This window comes from Cajanus cajan, chromosome 6, assembly GCF_000230855.2.
Source record: "Cajanus cajan strain Asha chromosome 6, NIPB_CcT2T_4, whole genome shotgun sequence".
Classification (NCBI taxonomy): Eukaryota; Viridiplantae; Streptophyta; class Magnoliopsida; order Fabales; family Fabaceae; genus Cajanus; species Cajanus cajan.
In genome coordinates this window covers 63,752,359-63,763,166 of record NC_138522.1, presented here as the reverse complement: position 1 = coordinate 63,763,166, position 10,808 = coordinate 63,752,359, and positions in this window count along the sequence as shown.

Genomic DNA, 10,808 nt, shown 5'->3' with positions numbered 1-10,808 from the left:
TTTAAGAGATTGTGAGAAGATGATTCTTTACGTATTAGATATTGTGGATTGCTTTCTTGTTTTCTTGGCTTGAATTATCTTCTGTTCCGATAAATCGTTTGAATTTGATTCGGTGTGTTGGGGAAGGGGGATTCGGGGGAGATAGATAATTTTTAAATTACTCCTCTGGTTGAAACTTGATTCTGATTCTGATTCTTTCCTTCAAGAAGAAGCAAGGACCTTGACAAACAAATCTGCTGGTGCGGTTGTGTGTATATGCCTTCAAACACACTGAAATATGAAGAGTATTTTGTAATCCAATTTTGGATCATTCAATTCTACACCCGCAAAAGCTTGCAACACTGGTTTGGGATGCTTTTTCTCTTTTTGTACTTGAGGAAATATGTCTCTGTCACAGGTTGCTTCTATATCGTCCATCAAATTTTGCAGAATCGTCCATCTCTGCAAAAATGACATGACCTATTGTTCACACTGACAAACATTGTGAACAAATTTGGCTCCGTTCATGCTGATTGTAAACTGTAAATAAACAGTGATAGCGTCAAACACTCGCACAGAAAACCGGGAATCATACATACTGTAGTGTTTCTTGGTTGCAATGAAAAAGTTGTCGGTCTGTGGAAACTTGTGTTCAATCCCTTCGGTCCTGTGCTGCACCTTTTATCGGTTTCTTTTTGAAATAGCCAGATTCATCCTTGTTCCAAATAAAATAATTATTACTATTGAATGACTCTTTTTATAAGTTTTTTTTTTAAAATTATTTCTTACATTAGTTATTTTTCCTATAATATTTTACTTAACAATTTTATGAAAAAAATGATAAATGTTAAAAATGAATGAGATAAACTTCTTCTTCTCTCTTATTAAGGATATAGAGAAACTGAGTAAATATAATTTTTAGACGATTAATAAATATTATTTTTTTTTGGTGTTGAAATTAATAAATATTAATTAATTAGGTAAAAAGTAATCGAGGGAAAAAGAAAATAATTAATTTTAACATGTTAATTTAAAAAAAAAAAAAAGAGTAAATAAAATATTACTAACTAAATTAACCAACTTTTTAAAAAGATTATAAATTAATTAAAAGAGTCTTATTTATAAGAAAGAAAGTAGTAATATTTTTTTTTATAAGTATATATATATAGAAATATTTTTTTCATAGGTCTCAGTTTTTTCTTCTCCATTTTTTTTCCTCACTTTTTTTTCCCACTTTCATCAAGTCAAACAAAGCATTAGCGACCTTTTACCGTTTAAAGTTTAAATTGCTGTTTGCTTTTACTTCGTCGGCCCGTTTCTTCATTTTTAAACAAAACAAAGTATTTGCTGAGGCAACCTATTTTGTCGTTTTGGAGGCACCTAACTTAACTCTCAACATCCACGTACTGCCTCGGAAATTGCACTCTGCTACCACACTTTTATTGCATTTTTTTTTTACCACATGTATCCTATTTAAAGTAAGTATATCTTCTTTTTTTCTTTTTCTATTGTTTTAATATTTTGTTGTATATTTGGTATTATTTTTTCTTACTTATAATATTTACGTTTGAGATTTTGTTTAAGGAGGTTCTCGAGTCAACGACTTGTTTTCAAATTATTGATAAAATATAAGAGATAAAAATGGTTATTATCTTTGTTTCTACATACAAGATACTTTTCATGTTTTTACTTATTTTTTTTATGTGGTTCTATTCTAATTATCGGTTATATTAATTATATTTTCTTTTATAATATTTTATTTAATTAATAATTTTTTAATAAGATGATAATTGTTTAAAATTAATTGAATAAACTTTTTCTTTCTTTTACTAAAAATGAAGAAGATAAATGAATATATAAATAACACTCCCCTGACATTAATTAATTAAGAAATAAATAATTAAATGAAAAGAGTGGAGGTTAATTTAAGAGACATTAATAGTAATTTTAGAAAAAATAGTTTAATTTTTAATAAATTTAATATTTTAAACTAAATTAACTAACTTTTTTTAAAAAAATTGTAATTTAATTAAAAGAGTGTTATAATTTAGTACGAAGTTAATATTTATGAATAAGTAGCCGATATACTACTGATCTAATTTTTATTTTATTTTATTAACAAATCATTACACATGGTGTAATTGAATTTCGTCTACTTGAGTAAAATTTAAATTAAATATAAAGTTTAAAAAAAAAGTAATTTGAAAAGGATATGCCCTTAAGAAGTAATGTGAGAAAAAAAATACGTTTAGAAAATGATAAAAATATTTAATTGAGGGAATATCACTCCAAAATGTTATCTATTCCAATTTATAATGTAAAATTAAATTAATTTCGTAATTAGTATAGTATTTTTAAATTTTATTATTTTTTGTTTGAAATTAACTTATTAAAAATATTCTACCAAGTGCGTTTTTTTTAATTATTTCTGAACAGAAAAGCCCGAAGCCCATACCAAGTACAACTATTCTAAATACACTTTTGACAAGGTATTGTTCAGAAGAACTAATGATTCAATGTCAATCCTGGGCCTATCAGAAACGAAAAATATAGGTTTTTCATACATAAATATTTTATATATAAATATTTACAATAAATGATATAGTTAAAGTTTTATTTATTATTTAGTCCCTGAACTTTTAGAAAGTTTTAATTAGATTTCTAAACTTAAAAAATTGTAATAAAGTCTATTATTTTTTGCATATTTTTATAATTTAGTTTCTAATGTTAGAGATATGTTTATTATTTAAAAATTTGACAAAATATTCTTTGTACCTTCATACTTAGATAGTTATAGTAACTAAATTATTATTTTATTTCATCATTCATGTGTTTGAGTTTTAATTTTTTATCTGTGAAAATTTTTTACTATTTCAAAATTCTTATGATTAAGGAAATTATATTGATTTTCATTACTAGATTATAATTTGTTACACATGGATGATGATCCATAGAATACTAAACAAATATGGTTGTGCATGTATGATATATATATATATATATATATATATATATATATATATATATATATATATATATATATATATATATAATTATGTCATATTTTATGATTTGTAAACAATTTTTTAAACTTATGAAATAATTTACAAAATATAAAAATTTGAAGGATTCAATTATGATTATTTTTAGTTTGGGGACCTTATAAAATATTTCTATATAGGCATGGCAACGGGGTGGGGCGGAGCGGGTTTTACGTTCCCCACCCTCATCCCTGCAAATTTAAATCGCCTCCGCCCCTGCCCCCGCCCCCGATACCCGCCGGGGATAAAATCTAGGTCCCCATCCCTGCTCTCGGCGGGGTTCGGATTTTCCCGCCCCCGCTTCTATTTTTTTTTCTTTTTTTCTTTTAAATAAATATGAACAATTTTTAAAAAAAAGGTAAAATAATATAAATTTTTACATATAAATATTTATAATTTTGGTTTATATATATACAAATAATTTTTAATTTATATTATTAAGCGGGGCGGGGGCGAGGTAGGTATTAACATCCCCGTCCCGATTTTATCAATTGGGAAAAATCGAACCCGAACCCGAACCCGATAAACATGGATTTTCCCCATCTAAATCGAGACGGGTTCGGGCAGGTACCAATGGGGGCGGGTTAGATTGCCATGCCTACTCCTATAACGTTTAAAGTTTAAATGATGCATTAAACCTTTTAATTAAAAATGATATATTTTATTACATTAAGAAAAATAATGCTAACAAATCTTAAGACAGTAAACTACATTTTTCATTTAATTTACTTTTACATTATCGTTTATTATAAAATATTATATAAATAATTTTTGATGACCAAAAATAGTACATTTCCACATTAGAATAATCAAAATAAGTAAATTTTTTCAGATATTAAAACCAAAATTTGAAAAACTTTAGAGGAACAAAAATATATTTTATTCTTTTATAAATGCATAGCTTGGAAAAAAAACCCTCTAACCATGAAGATAATAAAACTTTATAATCATATCATATTTTTTTATATTTAAATATAAAAATAATAATCTTAAATTATTTTAAATATATTATTAAATTATAATATATATATATATATATATATATATATATATATATATATAAATTTGTGGTCTCTCTTATACACGAGTCTTAAACAGTTACGCCTTCAAACAATCTTTGAATTAGTCTTATTTACATCGATTTCATGTATGTTTTTTCTTTTCATATTTCAACACTACAGTCATATTGTTTAAATTAATATATATATATATATATATATATATATATATATATATATATAAAATAATGTTTTAAAAATTAAAAATGAGTTTTTTAAAAGTAGATAGGATTCTTTGTTAAAAAAATAGATAAGTATTTGATTGTAAAAATAAAAAACTTTGACAAATACATTAAAAACAAAAAGTATGAATTATTTATTTCATTAAAAAAAAACTTTTTATATAAAATAAAACAAAACAAACGAATGCATGATCAACCGCTAGTGCCAAAATAGGTTATGCAAGATAAAAATTTAGATGAATTTAGCAAGATCAGTTATTCAGTGGACTCAACAACACTCAAATAACTCAATCATATTACCCTCCAAATATCTGGTTTTGGCCGATGACAAGTATACTGAATAACTCAACTACTAGTACTAAAATGGCAACTATAGCTATTATTCTCCATCAGTACAATGAATGCACTCAGCAAGTTCACTCATAGTATCTAAAGTAATACTAAAGCATATTTTCCAAATCCAACCAAAATTATGCTTGTCAACTATATTGCGGGTTTTCATTAGTTAGTCGTTAGTGTTGGTTTTATTCTAGATCATAATCATAGGTCCGATAGGATAGTGATCAATTTCATTACGGGTATAATTTGTCACATATTCAAGACTTTAGGTTAGTGGAAATATTTTTAAAAATAAAAATTAATAATAATTATCATATATATATATATATAAATTAAATATAAATGCTAAAAACAATTATAAATAAATTTAATATATAAAATTAGAAGTGTAAAATATAATATTTTAAAATAGCGGATAAGAGAGAAGAAGAGAGGGGATGCAGAAGGTGAAAGGGATGACGAAGGTATGGAGGCCAAAATAGATAGACCAAGGGGTGATTGATTTGAATATCATAACTGCTATTATTACAAAGATATATTATAATTAATGATGATTGATTTTTTCATAATATAATTTATATATGTTAAAAAAATAATATAATTTATATAATTATTAAATTTATTTACTGTATCACTGTATCTGACATTTTGATTTGTTAAAATCCACAAATAAACGGGTATAAATAATTATTTGAAAAAAGAATATTTTAAAAAAATAAAAAATGCATAAAATTAGAAAAAGAAAAATTCCTTTTACTTTTAAACTAAAATCCATCAAATTAAAATTTATTAATATTTAAAATAATTTTAAATAATAAACATTAAAATATTAGTACAATAAATATTATTAATATTTATATAATAGAATCAAACTTACAATAATGAAAACATCAAATGTCTTAAAAATGACGTAATTGACAAATACATATCAACTAAATATGATTTTAATGTTATAATAATTTAAAAAATTAAATACGTAAATAAATATTAAAATCTTAATAACTAAAAAAATTAATTATTGAATTTTGTAGGTTATCCCACAAACTCGCAAATTAAGTCTGCAAATGGGTTCAAAAATGTAATATAATTTATATGAATTAGAAAGAAGAAGAAAAAGTTCATTATGTACTAGCTTAACAGATTGGTGTGTAAATCTGAATCCATTTATTCACCCTTAATCTAAGCTTTTCTAAACGTGATAGATGTCATCCAAACTTATGTAAATATGACACAAGTTATCCAAACTTATTCATAGATTCATAAATATATAATGATATAAATGATATGACAATAATAAATAACATAATAGAATAGTGGTGATATTGAGTAGGGATACAAATAAATCTATCTATCCATTATTCATTCATAAGTAAATTCATCTAATTCATCAATTACAATAAAAATAAATATTAGATTGAATTCAATTCATTTATTTAATTTTATGGACATTAATTACTTTTTTTTAAATAAATTATTAAATTACAATGTGAGATGTTTATTTGTTTGAGATTAAAACAAACATTTTCACATAAAAAATCTTGTAAATTTAAAAAGATTATATAAAAACTTATAATCTTATAAAAAAAAGTTTCAAAAATGTAACGACCCGGCTGGTCACTACACACCACACCGTACACCTGAAACCGGACAGAAAAGAACAAGTGTATACATATAGTGTCTAGAATATACATATATATATGTCCAAGTCTGACTAGATTCAAAATGTACAAAAATACATCTAGAGCTACTACACCAAGTAGCAAAAACACCAAAACATCCATAAGAAGTAAGCTCTATCTGCCAGCTACAGACCTGCCACAAGCCACCAACCTATCCCTGCCCTGCTCCCATACATAGTATATGATCATCGCAGTCCAAACCACATGGAAACAACAAGGGTAAGCTAGTGAAATAAACAACATACATATACATAAATTTAAGAATAGTAAACAGCTACAACTATCAGAACATCAATTAGCTTAACAACATCAGCTATATATATATATATAACAACACACATCTCACATCATTCAACAATAACAACAGTACACATCGATAAATAGTAGTAAACACACAATGCGTCGTCACGCATATCAGCTCGGAGATCTCCTACAACAGCTCAGCTTTTCGGCCTACAACAGCTCCTATCAGCACGAAGCACAACACTGACTTAGCAGCTATAACAGCACCACAACAGTGGCTATAACAGCACCGACATAGCGACTATAACAACACCACAATAGTGGCTAACAGCACCGACATAGAGGCTATAACAACACCACAATAGTGGCTAAACACAGCATACAACTCAGCAATAAACAGCACAGCAAAACAGCTCACAGCACAGCACAATAAAATCAGCATACAGCACAGCTAAGTAGTATTCAGCACAGCTTACTACTCACAACTCAACTCATCATTCTAGAGCACAACCATATTATATATCAGCATTTAAATCATAAATAACGCCCAGCTCAGCACAACGATATACATCCATTACAACTTAACATCATTTTTCAGCATTTACATTTAGTCAGCACAACATATTTATCAATTACATCTCAGCTCAGCAATTACAGCATAATTCAACAACTATCAGCATATGATTCAACTCGACTCAAACAATAAAGTTCAGCATTAGCATCACACAACACAACTCAGCTTAATAGCACAACCTATCGTCTTACAGCACATCTAAGCATCTTACAACAATATACACCTAACACAGCTCAACATCATCAAACAACAATTTTAACTAGTCATCACATCATATTCATCAATTTCGGCTTAGTTCAGCATAAAACAATATTATCATCAAATTCAACATATAACTTCACATCCTCATACGCGCCCGGCGCACTCATGGTTGCGCCTGGAGTGGCACAACCAGAGGGCTTCAGGGGCCAGCGCGCCCAGCGCAAGCGTGCCTGCGCCCGGCGAGACTTAGCCAGAGAGTCCAAAGCTCTCTCGCGCCCGGCGCAATATCCAATTGCGCCCAGAGCCCTCGAGGCAGAGACTCCCAAGGAGTCTCACGCCCAGCGCGACAAAGGCCACGCTCAGCGCAGCACATCAATATCATCATTCAGCTCAATAATCATTCATCACTAACAGCTTAAAACAACATGATCAACACCTAATGCGACCCAACCATCTTGTTTACAACTTATCTATCTTGTCAAATTACTCACCCAAACAACAAGAGTACACCTAAGCACCTAAAACAACTTTCAACTTAACCAAATCACTAAATGTGAAATGGCAACTATCACAGCAAATAGCGCATCAGGAGTTATACTACTCCTACCATGCTCATCCTTATCTCATATGAAAGATAATCAAATTTCCTACAACTCTCCTGAAGACACCAAGTCTTAATTCCTTCATCTACCATGTTAAAAATGATAAAAACGCAACAGCTATAAACAAAGCTAGCAGCTCGACCCCTCTTCACTAAAACAACCATATCTAGAGTTCTAAAACTCCTTTTTGAGTGATTCCAGCGCCATTGGAAAACTAACATCCAAGGCTACAACTTTCATGAAGAATATAAAGTCAAATTCTGAAAATCAAATGCTCGCCCGGCGCGTTAAAAATAGAGCCCGGCGCAATTCCAACCAGAGACCTACAGATGTCTATTGCGCCCAGCGTGGTTCTACCCGCGCCCGGCGCGATTCACCTAGCGATTCCCCTTTTCAATTCGAGCCCGACGCGAAGAACTGCGCCCGGCGCAAATTCAAACAGGAACCCTTACCTACTTTGAAAATCTCATCAAAACCTGCGAAAAATACCAGGAATCCAACATGCAAACCATCCAAAAGCTTCCATTCTCATCAAATATCAATAAAAATGCCTCATTTCCAACATGCAAACACAATTCATTAAAAACCCCAAAATTTCTTCAAACCCCGAAATTCCCTAAAAACCCATTTTTCACCAAATCAGCCAAGAACCATCAATCATCAGCAATCACAATGAGTTCCTAGACTCATTTCAGCCAAAAACGCAGTAAAACTAACTTCCCTTACCTCGGTGAGACGATTCCGAGCTCCGGGAAGAGAAGGGAGAAGAAGAAGCTTGAAGAGGAGCTCCGCACGGTTCAGCTAGCAATCCAACACCATTACTCAGCTCCTAAGATCACCACTGCCACCCAAGATCAGAGGAAAAAGGAAACAGGGAAAAGAGAGAGTAAATGAGAATTGAGAGAAAGTGAGTTGAGAGGGAGAAAATGAGAAGAGTGAAGTGAGTAGGGAGAAAGAATATATGAACGGGGTCTTACAAAAAATATATTTTTTTAAAATTTTAAAATATTACTTTTATAGATGAATGTCAAATCTATTCATCAAAATTTATTAATGAATAGATTAGATGAATTTTTTTTATGTGAATGTGTAATAAATGTAAATAGATTAATAAATTATTTTTATTCAATTTATTAGAATGCGTCTAAAAAATTATTCAATTTATTCATGTGTCATCTTTGTAACGATCCACCATCATCACACTACGGAATAACACAATACATTACTGAAATATATACTAAAATATTATAGTGAGAATATTTATAACACAAGTTGCTAAGCAATCAACAAAAAAAATCCAACTATAAACAACAAAACATGCTACCACAAGGTAGCCTACAAAAGAAACATTCACTTCAGGTATCTCCTGTTGCCTCTAGCATTTATCTTCCAGCTATCCCTGCCCTGCTCACATACATTATATGATCGTCGCAGTCCAAACCACATGAAAACATGCAAGGGTAAGTTAGAGAAAATAAAGAACTCGTAATAATTAAATATGCAACACAACAACTATATAATCGTCTTCACATCCAACATAAGTAACAAACAATACATATACCACACATCTCAACGTCATTTCAACTTAATTCCAACATATTAAGCGATGATCAACACATTATCAACACATCAACACATATGTTTAAAGCATGAACACAGACCATTATACAACTCATCATAATAGTCACCATATTCAACACAACAATAAACAACACATGTATTACATACATCTCAACAACACATATATTTAAAAGTAACTTACAACACAGGTAATCTAGCAACGCTATCATCATCATCATACTTGTTCAACATACAACATATAATACTAAAATAACATATGAATATAAAAGTAACATGCAACACAAAGTCACTACCAACAATAACAACTTATTCATCAAGTGACACACAACACATAGACAACATACATCTCAACATCACCTTCACAACACACTAACACATACAACTCATATCATCACAATTTCAACTCATCAACACGTGCAACTCATATCATCACAATATCAACTGATCAACACATGCGTCGTCACGCATTTCAACTCAAAGATCTCTTACAATACAAGGTGAGCAGTCTAAGTGGCTAGGTCTTACCAAACCAACAACACAAAACCTTTTTGGGCTTGCTAGGTAAACAACAAATTTGGATAAAAATCCATAACACAATAATGATTTCTCAGACTTTGTCACTTAAACAATGAAGTATAGTACTATGTCAGGATAAGACAACTGGATTTAGGCCTACCACAATATTAGCTAGCTCAACTAAGCCACCTATGGGATTAGGGTTCTGACTATCCTCCAAATACTACAACCCTCTGATACTTGGTTAGGAACTAAGTTTTCAACTTTGTACTTTACTCTAATAGACCACTTGTAACTGTACCATGGTCGTTTCATACACGTGTGCCTCGACCTTGCGCACACACGGGACTAACTAAGTCATAGAGGAGAAAAACACATCATCCACTCTAACGGATAACTTTCCAATGAGGGTTTTCAACAAATTGGGCTATTAGAGCACCACAAATATCTCAATCCGCACAATGGGATGAGTAACTTCGAAAACATCTCTCTTAGTCCTAATGATCAACAACTTATCATCACAGCACAACAACACAGTTATCATCTCATCGACTTAACTATCAACTCATTTCAACTTTAAACAACACAGTTATCATCTCATCAACTCAACTATTAACTCATTTCAACTTTAAACAACACGGTCAACTTAATAACTCAATAGCTCAACTCATAATTTACAGCTCAACCATCACGAAGTAATATCTTTTCAACACATAGTATAACGTACAACTCTATAACAATATACAACTCTCATCTAACAACTTAGGAACACAGTCTACTAATAACTTTTGTATCATATTAACACATCAACAC